Source organism: Cetorhinus maximus, chromosome 8, assembly GCF_964194155.1.
Source record: "Cetorhinus maximus chromosome 8, sCetMax3.hap1.1, whole genome shotgun sequence".
Lineage (NCBI taxonomy): Eukaryota > Metazoa > Chordata > Chondrichthyes > Lamniformes > Cetorhinidae > Cetorhinus > Cetorhinus maximus.
The window spans coordinates 113,116,298-113,139,291 of record NC_135886.1 but is presented as its reverse complement, the minus strand read 5'-3'; positions in this window follow the sequence as shown (position 1 = coordinate 113,139,291).

Sequence of the window (22,994 nt, the reverse complement as noted above, 5' to 3'; positions counted from 1 at the left end):
TATAAATACTGTGGCTACAAGAACAGGTCAGAGGCTGGGAATTCTGCCTTGAGTAACTCACCTCCTGACTCCCCATTACAAGGCACAAGTAAGGAGTGTGCTGGAATACTTTTCGGTAGCTCAACTGGACCAGTTCTAACTTCCATTGAAGAATGCACTTGTTGATAACTGTTTTTTATTCTTGAGAGTGCAGCCAGAAGGTCAGGATACTGATGACCAGGGGCCGGTGCGATGGTGGGATTTGGCCTGAACTTGGGTATATTGCAGGTGGTGCAGCTACCTGCGAAAGAAAATGTCAGAGGTGCCTTAAGATGTCCCGGAATGTAGTTGCTCACAAATGCCAGCTGCTCCTTGAAGACCTGCATTCGAAAGGACTTGGAAGCAATTCCATGCCAGTGGCATTAAAGGTTACTGAGGCCCTAAACCATCTCGGCAGTGGCTCCTTCCAAGGCTCTACTGGGGACTTGTGCAAAGTTTCCCAGCGACACACAAGTGTATTCAGGAGTGACAGATGTCCTCTTCAGGAGAGGGCACCAATTTGTCAAATTCTGCTTGGATCCCAAGAGCCAGGCACTCAGAGCGTTGGGTTTTGAGTCCTACCATCTGAATCCCAGATGACATTAATATTGCTGTGATATTATGTTCTGTAATTCTGGAAAACCCAGCCAAGTTAAATACCTTTTCTGCATGCACCCTGCAGAGCCCTGTAAGAGCCCATGATGCTTCACACAGCCTCTCAGACTTGTGCATGGCCCAGCACACAGGTCCATTCTACTCACTCTCACCTATGGAATAATATCCCTGTCCTTTAATGAAGTGCGGTGCACTTTGGTTACAATTCCTTTATGCAGGGTCTATTCTGCCCTTGATAAGGAGATGAGCAGAGCAAATAATTCTCTGTGAGGTCTTATAAAGGCTGCAGTCAACTGCACAACACACCTCTCTAAGCCTACACTTGATCCCTCTTATATTCAAGACCAACTTGCCTGTAGCCTCCTTACTTGCAGACTTCAACTGCATGTTTGCTCAATATTACATTTGAACAAGGATATCCAGGAATGATTGGATGCGTACACCTGGTCAATTTCCTAACATGTGGGGAAGGCTCTGGCTTTCTGTTCAGACTACAGTGGAGAGCTTCACTCTTTTAACCCTTATGCTGCATCTGCAATGTTCATTGCCACTTACACAGCCTGTGTTAACTCTCCTTGATGACTCTTTGCATCCATCTCACATCTCACATCAGCACCACAGCAGCAGGAGATGCAATGACTTTGCTGCACACTCTGCACAGACATCATTCTCAGAGATTAGAACCTGATGAGCTGCAAGTAATGGTTTGCATGATGTGCGCCCAAGCCTCACAGTCACAAATTATGGCCAGTGCTTAAGCAACCTTACGTCAGAATATTCAATAATTACAATGTTGATACTGTGAGAGAAGTGACTCTATAGGAGGACATTATCGGACTTTAATGGGGGACCTAGTTCCATGCCCTTAATGCTCATGACTATTGAAGCAACTAATAGGACAATGAGAATCCAGGAAAATTCCAGAGTACAAGTGAACATATATTTACAAGTGCCAAAACTGTATAGAATGGTGTACACATGTGCCACCTCTGTGCTTTCAAAACTTCTTCATCTTTCTCTTTCTACACTACACCTGTGTGCAGCCTAACTGTTGTAAATGTTATTTGATGTTTCACGGAGAGCTCTGGAGGCTTGTTTAGTTGAATATAAACTGTTCTTTGGTAACCCATAACTATATACATATCCAAGGTACTGCCATTCATGGATGCTGTCTCCATGCCAGCTCCTTCCAGACTGCTCCACACACAGTCTACTATCATGTGACTCTCTACATCACTATATGGGCAGTACTGTCTTCCAGTCCCACATTCACCCTTACTCTGCCGAACACCCTTATCCTACACCTGCCTCCCAGTACTTAACCAAATAAATATACCATGCAATCTTTACTTGCTACTCCTTCTCTCCCACCAATCCCGAGAGTGGACTCGGATTTTCTTTTTCTGTGGGGCCCATCATGATAGTGCTGGACATTGGCATGTCAAAAATGGAACCTTCATTTCAACGTGTTTCACAATTTCAGCCATTTCATTTTTCAACTCGATGGTACTCTGTAACTTTGAAGCACCCGGTGCTTTTTCTTCTAGTTCCTTGAGCTTCAGCATCAGAATTACATTTTCCCATCTTATTTCTGCCTTTTCTTTCTCTGCCTGCAGCAGAGCTTTGTCCTTGCCTTTCATTTTGGTATCACTGTTGGCCAGGTCTGTCTCCGGCGAAGTCTTAACTTATTTCAGTACTGTAATTGTGCTACTCATGGCTTCATTACCTGCTCACAGCTTGGCAAGTTCTACGGCTTTTCCTTTCAATGCCTCCTCTTTTCCGTTCAGATGCTTCCTCAGCTCTTCAGTTTCCTTCTTGAACCCCTTGGCTTCCTCCTGTAATATAGAACATTGCTGAATTTTCTCTGCCAACTGGCTTTCAGTTCATTCAGAGTGGCATTAAATTCATTTTCCTTCTCTTCATAATTTTTCAGAGGAACAAGCTTTGACCTGAGGGATCCTTGTAACATGTGAAGGCCCTTCACCGGGTTTTCCTTTTCTTTGTGAAATTTAATTGCTTCGTCCTGAGTTTTCTTGTAATTCAGAGTCTCCTCAAGCTTCTTCTGCCGTTCTTCTATTCTGTTGTTCAGGACAACCTTCATTTCTTCATGCTTCTGAAGACTCATATACTCCCTTTGAATGTGATCTTGAAGGACAATCAGCTGTTCTTTCAACTGTTTTTCTCGTTAACCTCTTGCAAACTCACACTGTGCTTCAGTGCATTGCTTTGTTGCTACTGAGCTCCAATGCTGCTTTTGCTGAAGTAGAATTCAACATCATTTTTAACTCCAAGTTTCTCCAGGGCTCTGTACGATTCTTTAAAGAGCCTTTCAGGGATGCAACTTTTTTGAGTACCCTTTCTGCCTGCTGTTGTACTTGGCTGTACTTCTAGTTGAGTTTTTTCAATTGAGCTCTGATGTGAACATTTTCCAGTGGAATAGTTTAATTTTCTTTTGCAGGTTTTGTTTCTTTTGGTTTATTTCAGATAACTTCCCTTCATTCACAGCCAGCTGCTCACTCTTCACTGCCACCTGCTGTTGCAGATTGGGTAGTGTGTCAGCATTTTCAAAAAGCTCTTTTAAAGCCTTTTGGCTACTTCTAAGCCTCTTCTTTTTTCTGCACTAAACTCTTCAGCTCTTGCACTGCATTACACTGACACAGTCTGCAACCATCTTAAGGTTTGCTTGAGCATTGTCTCCCTCACTCTGCGGTCTTCTGTTTCTCTGTCTCTGGGGTCTTCTGTCTCTGGGATCTTTTGTCTTCCTCACTCTTGGGTCTTCTGTCTCCCTCAGTGCTTTATTGGGGGTGTTCTAGACCTTTTAAGGTCTGCACCGTACAACTTGGAGATTCAAACATTTGTCAACGGCTATTAATATCTCACCAAACATGGCTGAGGCTTCATCTACCTTGGTTTAGGATTACTTCATCCGCAAATACACCAAACAAGTATAAAAACATATTAACTTGTACTACTTCTAATTTATTACTTATCCCTGATGTACTCTTGTAAATTAATTTTTTTCTTCTCCAGGGCTCCTAATTTTGGATTTGGTTTGATCCTTGTCTTAGCCTAAACTGGTCTGGTAATTTTAATTTTCTATCCATGGTCGTTTTTTATAACAAGTGAGTATCTCTTTAATATTTTTCTCATTTCAAGATGGCTCCACAGCTGCCGTTCTCTTCTCTCTGTTCTTCCCGTGCTTTGTCGGGTTTGGTGGGCTACTGCTTTGATCGCAGGCCACTCTGAGAGTCAATTTCAAGGTGACTCTTTCCTTTTTGTAATTGCTCTGCCTGGCATTTTTAAAAAAAAAACTTTTTAAAAATTTCTGCTCGGCCCCCACGTGTTTTGGTGCTGGCTGGGACTTTTGCTTAGCTGCACTCTGCATGCACTGACCCTGATGGATGCCTATTTTAAAAGGTAAGTTCAGCTTTGTTACTATATTTTTTGCTCACCCTCCTTGTGATTTGGCTAAGTCTATTGACTCTGATTTTACTCAGGTTGTTCTTTTCATCCTTGTCTCTGGGTTCACTCAGGGTCTTCTTTTCATCTGCACAGTGGATTGCTTTTTTTCAACCTTTTTTCTTTTTTTTTGAATTTTGCTCAGACTTCATCTTCAGAATTCATAAAATCAAAGAAAAAAGGCTAAAGGGCAGCAAAATAATTCACTGTGCAGATGAAAAGCCAGACCTCATCGGATGTAGAGGCAGAGTCAAGGAACCTAGCCAGGAAGGAGGTGCTGGCTGGGAAATGTAATCTCTCTATCCCTGCATGACGGAGAGCGGGCAACTGGTTGGAAAGCAGACTACAATTCCCAGGGGATACTGGGGCTGGGGCTAGGGGTTGCGGGGGTGTGGGGGGGGAGTGATGACATGACTTGTCACAAGTGAAACACTAGAAGTTGGGGTAAAGGATGAGAGTAGCAGCCGGATGCAGCTGTGACAGAAGATAAGTAGCCGCTCAGACCACTGCAGTATACTTCTGTAGTCTTAGGGTCTGACAGTATAGTTCTAGGCTACAATTAATAAAATATGTTGTCTCAAACCATACTGGAAAGATAACAGTGAGTTCACTGCATGCTGTTGCCAATGCACAAATCGGCCAGCAAGTTCAGCCAACAATGAGATGCATCGTGGGTTACTAATCATCACAACTTGCTGGGCAATTTGCTACATTGTGCTGTTTGCCTTGATAGACAGCACCTCACTCTCAACCTCCCTGTTAATTTTAAGAACATTTTGGATTTACACATTAACTGCTCATTAAACTCGCAGCAGAAAGTTACAGCTCATACTTGGAGCATAAATACCCTTTTTACGCCATCATAATTGCTAATAACCTCCCCAACAGAAAGAGACCAATTTAAAATGTTGAGTCTCATTCGTGCATGCAGTAAATTGTTGCTAGAAATTTAAAACATCTCAAATTTTAAACTTTTATTGCCATGAAATTAATTGTAGGCAGCAGTGGTAGCCTAGGCTGGGATGGAATGTTAACACAGCGTTCTGATTCCAGTTCCATTGGAGTATCAGGATTCCAATTTGGAATGTCAATGCCTGTGTCAATTGTGGGTTCTCAGCTGTAACTGTATCAAAAGTGGGTTGGGTTCACAGCATAGTAAAGCTTGGCAAAGGGCTTTATTATATATGGTTTGAGATTGAGATTTTTTTTGCTGATGTTTTCAGTATCTCTCCATCACCACCTCTGTCCCCACATTATTGTGGATCAACAGCAGTAAGAGGAGGTGGGGCAGGATTTGTATTTATGTATCTATGTTCGTACAGCAAACTCTGCTCACACTATGCCGTTGGCTTTCTGTGGTGTCACTTCCACCGCATCTCCTGGAATCAATCCTCTCATGCCCCCTCAGAATCTTATATGTTTCAATACGATCACATCTCATTCTTCTAAACTCCAATGAGTATAGGCCCAACCTGCTCAAACTTTCTTCATAAGACAAATCTTTCATCCCAGGAATAAGCCGAGTGAACCTTCTCTGAACTGCTTCCAATGCAGGTATGTCCCTCCTTAGATAAGGGCACTGAAACTGTATAGACTACTCTAGGTGTGGTCTCACCACTGCTCTGTACCATTGTAGCAAGACTTCCCTACTTTTATACTCCATTCCCCATGCAATTAAAGCCAACAGCCCATTTTTATTCCTAATTACTTGCTATACTTGCAAGCTAACGTTTTGTGATTCATATATAAGGACACCCAGATCCCTTCGTACCACAGCATTCTGCAGTTCCTCTCCATATGAATAATATTTTGCTTTTCTATTCTTTCTGTCAAAGTGGATAACGTCACAACCTGATTCTACTCTGAATTCAATTATAGGCTTCTAGTAAATACATGTAAGTGACTGGCATCTTCGTAAACATATTATTAAAATAGTTAGAATTTTATTATGGTAAGAAACATCATTAAACTACCTATTTGTTTCAATTGTTACAATTATGAGATTTGAAAGATTATTATGTATTGGGACTGTAGCTTTAAATTTAGGGTGAATGAATAGGTCATGTGACCTGTTCTACACACCATCTTACAGCAAGCCTGGGTGGTTTGATTGTTAAAGGTCAAAGGTGGGTTCAGATTATTTTACTGAGAAGAAGGTGCAAGGAATTTACACATGGGGAGAATGGCAGCAGTCTGACTCTCTCAAATTCCCAGAAGAGTATTGAAGGTCCAGGGTTGTAAACAGCTCTGCTGTAAACTGTTCATTTATTTCTAAGATGAAAGAGAATTGGGGTCAAGGATGGCTAATTGGCATTTATACCTGGATGCCAGGTTAATATGTTTCACATTGCCATGGGAAAAGGGCAAAGGGAGCCATTTTTGAGACCAGGTTACAGGTTTCCCTACAAATCAATGAATATCTCAGAGAGATAGCAGTTTTATATGGTCAATGGAGAGAAGAGGCTGTTTGGCTTTGCAAGCTACCACAGCTGAATGTAGGCTAAATGTCCTGACATGACCAGGGGGAAGAAGAATCATCAGACAGGCTTTACTGCTGATGGTGGATTTAAAGAACTCTCTGACAATTGAGGAAAATGCCTAGGGACAATAAGACCATAAGATGTGGGAGCAGAAGTAGGCCATTTGGCCCACTGAGTCTGCTCCACCATTCAATAAGATCATGGCTGATCTGATAATCCTCAACTCCACTTTCCTGCCTTTTTTCCATAACCCTTGGTTCCCTTACTGATTAAAAAACTGCCTATCTCAGCCTTGAATATACTTAATGACCCAGCCTCTACAGCCCTCCATAGTAAAGAATTTCACAGATTCACTGCCCTCTGAGAAAATAAATTCTTCCTCATCTCTGTTTTAAATGGGTGCCCCCTTACTTGGAGATTATGCGCTCTGGTCCTAGACTCCCCTATAAGGGGAAACAACCTCTCAGCATCTATCCTGTCAAGCCCCCTAAGAATCTTATATGTTTTAATAAGGTCACCTCTCATTCTTCTAAACTCCAATGAGTATAGGCCCAACCCACTCAACCTCTCCTCTAAAGAAAATCCCTCCATCCCTGGGATCAACCTAGTGAATATTCTCTGAACTGCCTCCAATGCCGGTATATCTTTTCTTAGATAAGGGGACCAAAACTGTTCAAGGTATTCTAGGTGTTGTCTAACAAGTGCCTTGTATAGTTTTAGCAAGGCTTCCCTATTTCTATACTCCATTCCCTTTGAAATAAAGGCCAATATTCAATACTGTCTGTTTTTAATATTATTTGCTTTGTTTACCCTCAGTTTATTTTCTCCCTCTTTATTATTTTCTTGGTCATCTTCTGTTGGTTTTTAAAAGTTTCCCAATCCTCTGGCCTACCACTAACCTCTGCTACATTGTATGCTTTTTCTTTCACTTTGATACCATCCATAACTTCCTTGGTTATCCATGGTTGGTTTATCCCCCTCCTACAATCCTTCTTCCTCATTGGGATATATCTTTGTTGTGAGTCATGAACTATTTTCTTAAATGTCTGCCATTGTTCATCAACCATCTTTTCTGCTAAACTCCTTTCCCAGTCAACTCCAGCCAACTGTGCCCTCACTTCTTTATAATTGCCCTGATTTAAATTTAGCACAGATGTTTCTGAATGAAGTTTCTCACTCTCAAACTGAATGTGAAATTCCACCATGTTATGGTCACTGTTTCCGAGGGATCTTTTACTCTGAGATCATTTATTAAACCTGCCTTGTTACACATTACCAGATCCAAAATAGCCTGATCCCTGGTTGAATCCACAACATATTATTCTAGGAAACCGTCCTGAATACACTCCATGAATTCTTGCTCGTAACTGCCTCTGCCAATTTGATTTTCCCAGTCTACATGGAGATTAAAGTCACCCATGATTAATATACTGGGCAGAATTTTGCCCTCAGATGGGCCCCACCGGCTTGGCGGCGTGCGGACAGCCGACCCCCGCCACCGAAACAGGGCCCGTTGCTATTTTGAGTGGGCGGGCCAATTAAGGCCCGCCCAGCGGCCTGCCCCACAAGAAGCGGGGCAGGGTTGGGGGGAATCCCCAGCTGTCAAAGTACGCTCTTTTGCGCATGCGTGCGAAAGACCCCACTGCCACTGACAAAGTCCTGTCTCAGGGAGATTAGTGACAGGTAAGAAAAGTTAAAAATTAGAAAAATAAAACAATTATTAACATGTCCCCCTCATGTGACAAAGACATTAGATGGGACATGTTAATAAAAAGGACATAAACCTTATTAGACTTTTAAAAAACGGACATGAAACCTCATCCCGCCAATGGATGAGGTTTCATGTATTATCAGAAGCCCGCTGGGGCTCCTGGCCTGCCCGCCAGCCTTAAGGTTGGATGGACAGGTCTTTAATTATCTTAATTAGCCTGTCAATGGCCTCAATTGGCCATTGATAGGTCGGCGGGTGGACAGCTGATTTCGCTGTCCGCCCGCCTTCCTAAAAATTTAAAGGGACTAGGATGATGTCGGGGATTCCTCCCGACGTTAACCTGCATCATTTTCCCGTCGGTGAGCAGGCCCCGCCCCCAAATCACCGATGGGAAAATTCAGGCCACTGTCTTTTTTACATGCCCTCATTATTTCCTGATTTATTCTCTGTTTGCAAGTATAGCTACTGTTAGGGGGCCTATAGACTACCTCCACCAGTGTCTTCTTCCCCTTGCTATTTCGTACCTCCACCCATATTGATTCCATATTTTCCGATCCAAGATCCTTTCTTGCTGTCGTACTTATTCCATCTCGTACTAACAAAGCTACCCCACCATCCTTTCCTTCCTGCTTGTCCTTTCGAAAAGTCACATTCCCTGAATATTTAGTTCACAGCTTTGATCTCCTTGAAACAATGTCTCGGTAATGGTTATAAGATCATACCCATTGATATCCATTTGTGCCGTTAATTCATTTATTTTGTTCCAACTACTATGTGCATTTAAGTAAAGAGCCATTAATTTTGCCTTTTTTCCATTTTTCCCCCTTTGACCTATTTGCTGCTGGTTTTTTGTTTGTATACTCTGTCCCTTCCTGTCACACTCTGGGTATCATTACCTAGTAGCTGCCCTGCAAGGCTGCCACGTCCTTTTGCTTTGTAAGCCTGCTTATCCCCTTTCCAGATCCCCCCATATTTAGTGTAAAGCCCTCTCTATAGCCCTAGTTATTCAATTCGCCAGGACACTGGTCCCAGCATGGTTCAAGTGAAGCCCATCCCACCGGAACAGCTCCCTTCTACCCCAGTACTGATGCCAGTGCCCCATGAACTGAAACCCATTTCTCCCACACCAATCTTTGAGCCACGCATTTAACTCCTTGACTTTATTTAATCTATGCCAATATACCCGTGGTTCAGGTAGTAATCCTGAGATTATTACCTTGGAGGTTCTTTTTTTTAATATAGCTCCTAACTGTTCAAATTCTTTCAGCAGAACCTCCTTTCTAGTCAAATTAATGTCGTTGGTACCAATGTGGATGATGACAACTGAATCCCTCCCCTCCCACTCCAAGTTCCTCTCTAGCCCTGAGGAGATGTCCTTAACCCTGGCACCGGGCAGGCAACACAGCCTTCGGGACTCACGCTCACGACTGCAGAGAACAGTATCTATCCCCCTAATTATACTGCCCCCTACCACTACTACGTTCCTATTTCCCGCCCCCACTTGAATGGCTGCCTGTACCACGGTGCCGTGGTCAGTTCATTCATCGTCCCTGCAGTGCCTGCTCTCGCCCACACAGCTTGCAAGAGCCTCGAACCTGTCTGACAATTTCAGGGACTAAGGCTCCTTGAACACTACCCCCTGGGCCTCACCTGCAGTCACACCCTCCTGTCCCTGATCACAGGCCAACTTTGAATTATTTAACCTGTGGGGTGTGACCGCCACCTGGAGCAAAGTGCCCAGGTAACTTTCCCCCTCCCTGATGTGGCGCAATGTCTGCAGCTCGGACTCCAGCTCCTTAACTCGGATCCGAAGCTCCTCGAGTTGCAAGCACTTAGTACAGACGTGTTTGTTCTAGATCACCTTGGTGTCCAGCAGCCCCACATGCAGCAGCATCAACACATCACCATCCTGCCATCGCTATCTTATTTCAATTAATTTATTAATTAATTACTTTAGCATCCCTGCTCTTTACACTTTATTGCATTTAATTATTTACACCAATATCAATCTTATACTTAACAAACTATTTTTAAGAAAGATAAAATAAAGATTAGTGATCTGAACATTAACAATGGGCCTTAATTTAATCTAAAGACTAGAAATACTCACCAATCCAACTCAATCAGCTGCTCTCCGCGCTCTTTTTTTCAATGAAGTCTCCCCGCTCTATTTTAAATAGAAGTCCACATGCTCACCCGCTCTCTAGTTTAAATAAAGTCCAGATGCTCACCCACTCTCTGTTTTAAATTAAGCCCATGAGCGCTGTCTCTGTAAATGGCCCTGCTGCTTTTCTCAAGTGCTCTTGCTGTAAGTTGAAATTATTATTTGGCAAAACGGGGATACGGAAACCCATTGGATGCTGGAAACAACTGTGCATTATGTGCTAAAAGGACTGTAATTCCGTGGCGTGTGAGGTGTGTGTTAAATATAAATGGGAACATTATCTCTGTCGTTTAAAGTTCAAGTTGCCTACAAAAAGAAAATAGTGTTTAATTAATGGTACTTTTCGTCATTTGCTATAGTAAAAGTTTTAAAACATTTAATCTTGCCATGTCATTCTTTCTGCTAGTAAATAGAAGTTCGAATCTCTTCTTAAAAGTTATCTGTCTCCATGTAAATTGTAACACAATACCTAAAGTGCCTTACAGTATGTTTCTCAACATTTTACGCACCTGTCATGTACATTTTTGAACTTTGTCTCTTTCTCTTAGTTAGCTCTAATGCCTATGTTGGCTTCTTTGTCTTATAAATTTACTACACTAAGAATAGATTCTGGTGCTTCCCACCGCAAACAATGTCAAGCTAATAGGTCTATAACTTCATGATCATGGGACTGACCTTTTGAAAAACAATTGAAAATTAAGTATGTTAAAATCTTATGGACTTTCTCGATTTAATTAACAGCAAATGGTTGCAGCAGCTCCTTCTACCTCTTCATTAATTTCTCTAACTATACAGGTCCATCTTATATGTTCCTGAAGCCTAATGAATATTCAAGTACTTAAGGGCTTTTAATGACCATTTTCTTACTGATCTCCATAAACTCCTGCCTAGTAACCTTCATTAGGGCATGAAATCTGTTGCAGCTAAGATATGTTATTGTTCATAACCATTCAGAAACAGGCATTCTCACTGTCTCCAATATTATTTTATTCAAAATTGTAGAATGTGGGCAACAAGTCATGTGCATGTATTAGTATGGCAACGTTCACAATCTTGTGCTGCGCTATGTCACATGCTTAAACCGCACCAAATAACCACACCAAGTGAATACTGTGTTACAATCCCCATGGAGGAACCATAAACCAAGATAACCAAATTCAACAAATGACCCCTAAACAGCGAAATTACCGACAAGAATTCACTTTTTGTTATTTTTACATTAACATGAATCAGAACCAACACAAATTAAACATGAATTAACAGACAAATGAGACTTCAAATTATGAAGTAAAGATTACTTTAAATAGTTAAACATTTTAAATATTTAAAATATTAATACAGCAAAGATATAATTTACACAGCCACAGGCATGCCCCTTCAGCTTGGATGGCATTGCTTAGCTACATAGTTTCACAATGTGCTGTCTTCCTTCATGTAGGGCAGGTCAGGAGTTCTATCCGACAACAACTTTCGCCTCCCAGTTTCAAAGGTACAATTATCATCAGTGAGGCACACCTCTGCAAACCCTCTCTCCCTCAGGTAATGACAGTCCTGATGGTGCAGCTTTCTAGGATTTATTTTCAACCAACCAACCAACAACACTCCGGTTCACAGTTTGACTACTTTTCAGAAAATACTCAGCCCTTTAGTATCTCCAGGCTATTCATACAGTTTTTCAGGTTTTAGACTTCTTTTTCCCAGCCAGTTTACACAATGCCTCCTGGAGCACCTGTCTCCTTTCCTACCAAACAGGAAAAAAAAGATGATTTCTTCCCGAGAGTGATTTGCTTCTTTTCCTCACAGCAGTTTAGTGTGCTCCTCTTTCTGTCTCTGTCTCTTGTCTGTTTTCGCTTTGTGTCTATATCTAAGCCTTCACCTTGCAGATCCTTTGCTTGTAGCTCCCCTTTGTGCCTGCCTGCCACATGGCTTCTTTCTTAACTTCCTTCCTGTCTGTGCTGTTTCCAGGACACAGGTCACATGGACCAGTATTTCTTATTATCCAAGAAAATTACAATTGATCCTTTAAAATTGATGCAAACTCTTAGGGAAGAATTTTCTGCCTACCGGGCAGGCACGCCCGACCCAATCTCCGGCGGACGGGGAGCCGATCCCCGCCGGAAAAGCGGGCCCCGCCGCCATTTTAAGTGGGCAGGCCAATTAAGGCCCGCCCAGCGTGACGTCCGGCGGGAAGCGCTATGCGCTTCCTGTGCGGACGGGGTGGGGATTCCCCGAATGCGAGAGTGCGCTCTTTTGCGCATGCATACGAAAGAGCGCACATCTCCCTAAGGCTAAGTGCTGCCTCAGGGAGATCGCTGATAGCTGTATAAACATTAAAAATAGAAAAAAAAAATCCTTAACATGTCCCCCTCATGTGACAATGTCACACGAGATAGGACATGTTAATAAATTTCATTAAAACTTTATTCAACTTTTTAAATAACTACATGAAACCTCATCCCGCCGGTGGATGAGGTTTCATGTTTTTTCTATTCCCCACTGGGGCTCCTGGCCTGCCCACCAACTTTAAGGTTGGATGGACAGGTCCTTTAATTGTTTTAATAATCCTATCAATAGCCTCAATTGGCCATTGACAGGTCGGCGGGCCCGCAGCTGATTTTGCTGTGCTCCCGACTTCCTAAAAATTTAAACGGGGCGGGATGACGTTGGGGGGAACCCCCGACATCATCCTACGTCATTTTGCACATCGGTGAGTGGGCCCCGCTCCCTGCTCACCGACGGCAAAATTCAGCCCTTATTAACAGTCCTTTTTCAAACAATCTTAACTACAATTAAAGATACCATAGGCATTTTAAAGAAATTACATGTTGTTCTCACTACACTGCTTCCTGGGTCAAAGGTTATCACATCTGTTATTTTCTTTACTGACAGCTTATATGAGAAAATGTTGAAATTTGTCTCCCTGCTATACTATAATACCTCTTTCATACTTTTTCATTTGTCCTGCACATTTTTTGTACACTGGGTCAGTTGCAAAAGGAATAACACTTAATCCAAATCACTTTCTCACATCACTCATTTAGTTATGTATTCGAGCATCTTAAATGAAGTCTGTTTCAAGAAAGGGTTCATATCCAGTATTGGGTAAAGAACAGCACAAAGTAACCTAGAGGATGAGAATTCAGCACACCCATGATTATTAGAGTTAATCTTCATCAGGTTTTGTATTATAATGGTGTATCCATGATTAAAGATGTGAATGTTGTTACTTAAATTGTGTTGCCATTTAGTGTTTTTCGCAAAATTCATTATTTACAGTTAATGCAAGGGTAAGCTTTCATAGATATGCTTTGATTTCCTGTGGAATAGCAGGTTGTAGCGTAATATACGATACAAGTTCTACACCAGAAAGAATATGGGATGCTGCCATATACTCTTGATTTCTTCAAATGATGGAAAGCAATGCAGCTCAGATCAATGTAATAATTAATCTATGTATACTATAAAATATAATTTTTTTTACAGAATCAAGAACAAATCAACAGTTAAACATATATTAGTACTTCATTTTTATCAGTTCTATAAAACTGTTCAGAGACAAGGCAATTGCTTTGAGATTAGCATTCTTTGATAATTTTAAATGGACATAACAACATCCATGGAGACTCCCCTCACTACAGTGACCTAGATAACTGTTTTGACCTGATAAACTAGGGACTAGATTTTCCACCTATTGAATATAAATGGACAAAAATCTAACACTAGGTAAACTAAAGCATTGGTCAACAGCTGTCAATACTAATCCATTGCCAGAATGGGGTGGGGAAAGGAGTCTCCTGAAATGTATCTGTCAATCAAATCTAAAGTCAAGGAGACACTGGTGCACCTTGAACACAGTGGTAATTTGATTTAATATTGGTCCTTTTTTAGTCTCCATGCCCAAGTAGTGGCTTGGCATTCAAGTTAGACATTTTATATTTGATTCAAACAAGCATAATTTTATACTGAAACTATGATTAAAATAATGCATCTACAGAAGGGGTCTTTTTTTCTAATAAATGTATTGAAACCCACATGATCTACTAACACAGCACATACTTCTTCTGGTGGAAAATGGAATTTGGCAGATAATTGTATTCCCAATTTTCAGTCTTACAGCATATGATATGACACTGCCTCAGATGCAGGGGTGAAGCCAAAGGTAAAATAAACAACAAAAGAAACATTTTTTTTCACCAAGGAAAACTCACAATGACAAAAGACGCCAGCGCAGATTTCAATTTAATGCGAAAAGCTTTACTTCATCCATGCAAAAGTAATAGGTGATTTTGAAGAACCAAATTAATCACCCCACACAACACTTGCTAATGTTCAGAATGAGTGAATTTTTACTGTCCCCTCATTGCCTTTCTCCACCGGGAATGCTGGATGCCTGAATTACTCCTATTGTCCCTTACCCTTTAGATGAGCAAATTTCACCTAAAATGTGAGTTACGTAAACCCACAAAGGTGTATGCATGACTTTGTACCTATACCATGTGCTGAACATGGCATTGTGACAGAACTATACTTCTGTCTAAAACAACACAAACAAAATATTGCACTTGCTGGATATCCAAAGTAAAAACAGAAAATGTTGGAAATACTCAGCGGATCATAAAGCATCTGTGGACAGTGAAACAGAGTTAACATTTCATGTCAATGATCATAGAATTATAGAGTGGTTACAGCACAGAAGAAAGCCATTTCATCTGCCTTGCCCATGCTGGGTCTTTGCAAGCACAACTCAGCTAGTCCCACTGTCCGGCCGGCCTTTCCCTGTAGCCCTGCAAGCTGTTCCTCTTCAGATGCTTATCCAATTTCCCTTTGAAAGCCATGATTGAATTTGCCTTTATAGTACAATCCAGATCCTAAACACTCACAGTGTAAAAATGTTTTTCCTCACCTCACCATTGGTTCTTTTGTCATTCACCTTACATCAGTGTCCTCCCTTCCACCATTGGGAGCAGGTTCTCACTACCTACTCTTTCTGGACCCCTCATAGTTTTGAACAGAAATCTCTCAACCTTCTTCTCTGTAAGGAGGACAACCCCAGTTTCTCCAATCTATCCATGGAACTGAAGTTTTTAATTCCTGAGAAAAGTTGGTTGTACACAAATGAAATGGGGGAGGGTGGGAAGAAAGAATAAAAGGGAAGGCAGGAGACATTATAAGATGAAAAGATTGGTGGTGAAAAGTTAAAGGGAGTGTTACCTGTATAATTAAAAAAAAACAAAAGATTTATCCTGAGGAGGTGTGATTGGCAGAATAATGAACAGCTGCCATCCAAAAGCAAAAAAAGAAGAGAAAACAAGAGAGTAAATCCAAAACCAGCAAATATAAAATTAAACAAAATGGGGTCAGATGCTAAGCTTTGAAACTGTTGAACTGAATGTCAAGTTTAGAAGATCATAAAGTGCTTAATCGAAAGTCGACGTGCTGTTCCTTAAGCTTGCATTGAGTTTCATTGAAACAGTGCAGTAGGACACTGAGGACAGAGTGAGAGCAAGATGGAACATTAAAATGACAGGTGACCAGAAGCTTAGGGTCACACTTGTAGACTGAATGGTGGTGTTCTGCAAAGCAGTCGTCCAAACTGCATTTGGTCTCCTTAATGTAGAGAAGACCGCATTGTGAGCAGCGAATATAGAATAATAAATTGAAAGAAGTACACACAAATCTTTGTTTCACTTAGAAGCTGTGTTTGGGGCATTGCACAGTGAGGAAGGAGGAGGTAAAAGAGCAAGTGTTGCACCTCTTGCATTTACATGGAAAGGCACAATGGGAATGGAAGGAGGTGTTGGGGGTGATTGAGGACTGGACCAGAGTGTCATGGAGGAAAGCCCCAACTGGAATGCTGAAAGGGGAGAAGATATGTTTGATGGTGGTATCAGGCTGGAGCTGGCGGAGATGGTAGTAGATGAGCCTTTGAATACGGAGACTCGTGGGGTGGAAGGTGAGGACAAGGCAGACCCTATCATAGTTCTAGAAGGGAGGGGAAGCGGTGAGAGCAGAAAAGTGGGAAATGGAATAGACACAGTCCAGAGACTTATGAACTATGCTGGTGGGATTTCTGGGTTGAGGAAAAGGAAGCAATCAGAAGTGCTGGTCTGAAAAATTGCTTTATCAGAACAGATGCAACAAAGATGAAGAAGCTGGAAGAATAGAATGGACTCCTTACAGAAAGCAAGGTGTGAGAAAGCGTAGTTGAGGTATCTGAGAGAGTCGGTGAATTATATTGAACATTTGGTGGTAGCCTACTCCTAGAAATGGAGACAGAGAAGTTAAGGAAGGGAATGGACCCCATGAAGCTGAAAGTAGGTTTGAAATTGGAATATAGTTTTGGCTATATTTTTATGAGTTCAGATGAAGAAAATTTATTTTTTTCCATATCTTCACCCAACAGTGTTTTGAGATAGTTAGTTTGAAGATCCTATATTCTGAACACAGTTCATAGTTGGTGACCAGTGCACACCACTGGCTGCTTGCTATCAAGCATCTTGATCCTATTTAATGAAAAACAACTGTTCTAAATGGATTTTCTTTGTTCTTTGAACACCTATAAACACATTATTGAGATCAAACCATGTCGAGGAGAAGAACCAGCAGTTTCCAGACATTGAAACATAACCTCATCAGGGGCCATGTTTGTTGAGCTATCAGTTGATTTGCTTCCTTGAAAAGAAATACCTGAAGCATAAAGAGCCACATGGCACCTTGTTGCTAAATATGAGTTCTGGCAAAGTCAGCCAAACTCTATAACCAAAGCAGTCAATCAAACAGTATAACATCTTAAAAGGCAAACCTCTCTGTTTCATCTAAAAGTCCTGCTGCTTTTACTATTTGTTGACTGCGCTTTGTAAAAGAGTATAATACTTTCTTGAGAACTAATTCCAATTTTCTTCTATTTTTGTACATTGTGCTTTTTGGTACATTGTCTTTCTGATTCAAAGTATTATATATACAAATATTCATACAAATTAATCCCTATACATTTAGTGGGATGTGCTTTTTGTCGTCATTCTGGAGGGACTGGAGAATGAAAGTGGATAACTTATAGAATCTCCAGTGATCACAGACCATTGTTAGACATTAATTCTTAAATCTTAGCTCACTCAGGCAAGAGCAAGGACACATTTTTGGTTTCACTGGGGACTGGGTCTGCTTGTAAAAATTGCCATCTAGTCATGAATGCAATCGGAAATGTGGGAGAAAAATCCAACTACTTGGTATAAGATGAATACACCAAGAGGAGCAGTCACATTTCATCTTCTCATTAAGAAATTGAAATGTGCTTCAATTTATGCATGCTGCAGCTTTGCCAGATGGTGCTTGATTGTCAACAAAGCTACACCTGATTAGTTCCTAATTGCAAGGATCTACTTAATTTGGTAGAAGCTCTGCCACCTTTTGGATGTGTGTGCTACTTATGCTAAAGTTATATACTGGTGAATAGGGTCGAACAGCACATCAGTCACTCAGTTTTATGCCTCCTTCGACTGGACAGTGGCTTACCAATGAATCCTTTATTGGGTTCTGGGAACTATAGACCATCACAGAAACAATGTTGCTGAAGATTGCTGTCTATAAAGCTTACTGTTCAAAAAGTCAGTATAAATGAGTAAACATAATCAGGCTGAGCATCTACTGGTAGCTAATTCTTGACCTGTACACACCATACCCACACACACATCATTTACAAGATGCACCACAGGAACTCAACAATGCTCCTTAGATAGAACCTTCCAAACCCACAACCGCTACTATCTAGAAGGACAAGGGCAGTAGACACATGGGAACACCACCACATGGAACTTGCCCTCCAAGCCACACACCACCCTGACTTGGAAATATATCATGCTACACCACATGACTGCAGCAGTTCAAGAAGGTAGCTCACCACCAGCTTCTCAAGGGCAATTAGGGATGGGCAATAAATGCTGGCTGAGCCAGCAATGCCCACACCCCATGAATGAGTTAAAAAAGACATGTCCTTGGGAATAGTTATATGCACTTTCCCACTCTAGTTTATGCACAGGCAGAACAGCCTAGATTATTGATCCACGTTATTTCAACACAAACATTAAAATTATACCAATTGGATGATCTAAGTTAAAGGCAAACCTAAGTGGAGGAGAGACATGGGGAAAAATTTTCCCCCATCGAGTGGGGGGGGCAAGTGCGGGAGCGTGCACTGGTGGGCGCACCACCGTTCGACACCCCCCATCACGGGTATGCCACTTTTTTATGTGGGTGGGCCAATTGAGGCCCGCCCAGTGTGACATCTGCCAGGGAGCGCTCCCCGTTGGGGAATCCCTCAGCCGAGAGTGTGCTTTTTTCGCGCATATGCGCGAAAGAGTGCACCGATCTCCCTGAGGCTAAGTGCTGCCTCAGGGAGATCGGCTCCGAAATAACAATTGTTATACAAATGATATAAAAAATATCCCTGATGTGTCCCCTCATGTGACACTGTCACATGAGTTAGGACATGTCCATAACTTTTATTGAAACCTTTATTCAAAATTTAAATACCCTCATGAAACCTCATCCCGCTCGTGGATGAGGTTTCGTGCTTTTTCTGAAGCCTGCCAGCTCCCGGCCTGCCCGCCAACCTTAAGGTTGGACAGGCAGGTCCATTAATGACTTCAATTAGTTTCTCAATGGCCTTAATAGGCCATCGACAGGCCAGATGACTCGGCTGCGCCCCCGCCAACCTGAAAATGGAAATGGCGTGGGGTGACATCGGTAGTTCCACCCGACGTCATCATGTGTCACTTTACGCGTCGGCGAGCTGGTCCGATTCACCGACCGGAAGATCCTGCCCATGGAACCAAGAACAACTTACCATAATCAATGTAAACAACACCAATCAGTATTACTAATTAACAAGCCCTTAATTTGTGTTAACCAATAGCCATTAAGATAATGCTCAAATATCAGGTCTTACACATTATTTTTACACAGAATGATGTCACTGCTACTGTTATTTTTCTGTGTTCCATCTTCTTAACACCAATATTAATATTGAAGTGAAAACACTTGGGGCAGAATTTTTAGCTCGATGTGTGGGCACTTGCCTGAGCTGCTTGAGCATAAAATAACGAGTGATGACGTCAAGCAAGTGTCCTGAAGCCATCCCAAGCTCGCGCGATATTTCGGTCAGCGGGCACGCTTCCAAATTTTGTGCGCTCTTGCCGACCAAGGTATTGCATGAGTGCGGGATGACTTTGGGACGCTCGCTCGATGTCATCACTCGCTATTTTACACCGAGCGGGTCGGGCGGACACCCGCAATTAAGAGGGCAATGAAGCCCATTAAAGTTCCAATTGATTCCGATTTTTTGTGGTTTTTCGCGGTTTGATTTTCCTACGGCTGGCGGATGGGCGAATCTGCCAGGTGGACTTTGCATATATGATAAAACCTGATCCAAGGGCGGGATGAGGTTTCCGTTATTAAATAAATAAATAAAATGTTTGGACAGAATTTTCATCATCTATTTGTTCTGGTGGCTAATTGTGATTCTAGAACATTTTTTTTCTGATTTTTAAAACCTTTATAGATTATTTTTAAACTCTTCAGCTCCGTGAGGCAGCTCTCTGCCTTCAGGGGGCTTTCATTCCGTGTTCCCCCGCACCCTCGCTTATATCAACGCCCGCCCTCACCCTGGCAGCGCTGAGCATTTCAGCGCGCGTTTCACGCTGGTTAGCCATTAATTGGCCAGCCAGTGTGAAATCATGTTCGGGGACCCGATCGCGGTCAGTGGTCCGTTCCCCGGCCGCTCCCAGACCCACCGATCACGCACGCCTGCCAAACCAAAAATCCTGCCCTCGATATGAAAACTGCTTCTACCTTGACATTGATGTGCTAATGCCCTACCCACTTGCATATTTTACCTAAACTATTTTGAAAGTCCTTGGCTGACTTCTCAAACTCAACTTTTTAAAAATTAATTTACGGGATGTGGGCATTGCTGGCTGGGCCAGCATTTATTGCTCACCCCTAATTTCCTTTTAGAGGATGGTGGAGGTGAGCTGCCTTCTTGAACTGCTACAGACCCTGTGGTGTAGGTACACCCACAGTGCTGTTAGGGAGGGGGTTCCAGGATTTTGACCCCCATCCCCACTGCCATTACATATCATAAATAAAATTGATCAATTCATGTTGAGCTTCTGAATCTGAATAATTAATTGGAAGCAGAAACAGTAGGGATCCACATTACCAATTCATTCCACTCAACAAGAACATGTTGAACAGAACTTCAACCAATGCACGGTGTTCATGACCATGGCAGTACAGGAAGTGGGTTCCATTTCTGCTCTCTTGCCTTTTTCTAGTTCCCACATGATTGCTACTAAAATTTAAAGTGTCGGCGGTGTGCACGGGAGACATGTGCAATCACATGATGGGGGGAGCTTTTTGGTTGTGAGACCTGCTAAGAGTTGATCGTGCAGCAGGTACCGGTAGAGTATAAAAGAGCCCTCTGGACAAACAGGGATGTACTTCATCACAGTAATAACTTTTCTGCTCAACTTCATTGCTATTAACATAAGAATTTTCAAATTTAAATTTCATGGGCAAATATTTCACACTACATTGGTTTTACTTCATTCATGTGTGCATCATCGCGATTTGTTGAGATTAGCTTAGAGGGCTCAATGTACTCGTCTGTTTCATGGTTGGCAAGCATTGATGGCCACAGGGGAGTTTGGGACATTTATTTATTATGGAAGGAACAATGATTTATTTTTTTTACATTCTCTCGTTGTTGAATGTTTATGTTCGTGTCCAGTGTTGTACTCGCCACTCTGTGGGATGTGGCTGAACTTGCAGGCTCAGTTGGCCCTCTCTTCCGTGCATTATAAAGAACATTGTCTAAGATCACTTTCGGCAGGGATAACTGAAATGTTATAGGTGTCAAAACCCAGCAAGAACTCTGCCAGCCCACACCCTAAGATGGACCCACATGTGGACTGACACCCTCCTTTTAGGCCTCACATTTTCTTACCTTGACTGACTGTTCCCACCAACCCCACCAGACCCAGGACACCAGGCACTTCCATTTTCCACTCCTCCATGCCCTGACCCCACGCTCTGTCCTCCCTTGGATCCTTCTTGCACTCCTCTGTGTCCCGACTCCCACTCCACACCCACCTGCCCGCTTCACTGACTCACATTTGCCAGTTCCGAGCCTCCATGCAAGCTGTTATTCTCCAGCTCCCCTCCCTTGTGCAATAGAGTTTATCAAGGAAAACTGCTGGGCCCAGACACAACTGCACACAGCCGACTATTGCAGAGATTCTTGTGCGCCGCTAACTTTATCTTGGAGGTAGGGCATAATTAAAACATATTTTATGCTAATGAGTAATCAAGGCATGCAAATGTATCACAAGTGGCAACCTGCCACAGGACAGTGTGAGACCCAACATATCGTAAACTTGCCACTGACCTAATCTCTGCATCGCAACCCACCATCGGGAATTCAAAAGTTTGAATCCAGCCTAGATCAGTCACCCTGTATGCCATGTTTCCTGCTCTTGCAGGCTCCATAAAATCCAGCCCAATGTTTCCTATGTGTCATTTTTCTAAGTTATTCCCTTGGGGGTGTGGGCATCACTGGCTAGGCCAGCATTTATTGTCCATCCCTAATTTCCCTTGAGAAGGTGGGCTGCCTTCTGGAACCGCTGCAGTCCTTGTGGTGTAGGTACACCCACAGTGCTGTTAGGAAGGGAGTTCCAGGATTTTGACCCAGTGACAGTGAAGGAATGACGATGTCAAGATGGCATGTGGCATGGAAGGGAACTTGCAGATGGTGGTGTTCCCATGCATCTGCTGCCTTTGCCTTTCCAGATGGTAGCAGTCATGGGTTTTGAAGGTGCTGTCTAAGAAGACTTGGTGAGTTTCTGCTGTGCATCTTTTAGATGGTACATGCTGCTGCCACTGTGCTTCGGTGGTGGAGAGAGTGAATGTTTGTAGATGAGGCGCCAAACAAGTGGGCTGCTTTGTCCTGTATGGTGTCAAGCTTCTTGAGTGCTGTTGGAGCTGCACTTATCCAGGCAAGTGGAGAGTATTTCAACACACTCCTGACTTGAGCCTTGTCGATGGTGGACAGGCTTTGGGGAATCAGGAGCTGAGTTACTCACCACAGAATTCCCAGGCTCTGACCTGCTCTTGTAGCCACAGTATTAATGTGGCTGGTCCAGTTCAGTTTATGGTCAATGATAACCCCCAGGATGTTGATACAGTAGAGGGGGATTCAGCGATGGTAATGCCATGGCATGTCAAGGAGAGATAGTTAGATTTTCTCTTGTTGGAAATGGCCTTTGCTTGTGTGGTATTTGTGTGGCATGAGTGTTACTTGCCACTTAACAGCCCAAGCCTGAATGTTGGATGTTTTACCAGGTTAAAGGTGTGATATAAATACAAGTTGTTCTTGTTAACTCACCATCACTGTTTTCATGTTTCTTGACTGTCATTATGACCTTTCTTCTGAGACAATAGTTTCTTCATCAGTCAGTGCTGCAGTAAACCACTCATTTGTATTAACATTAAC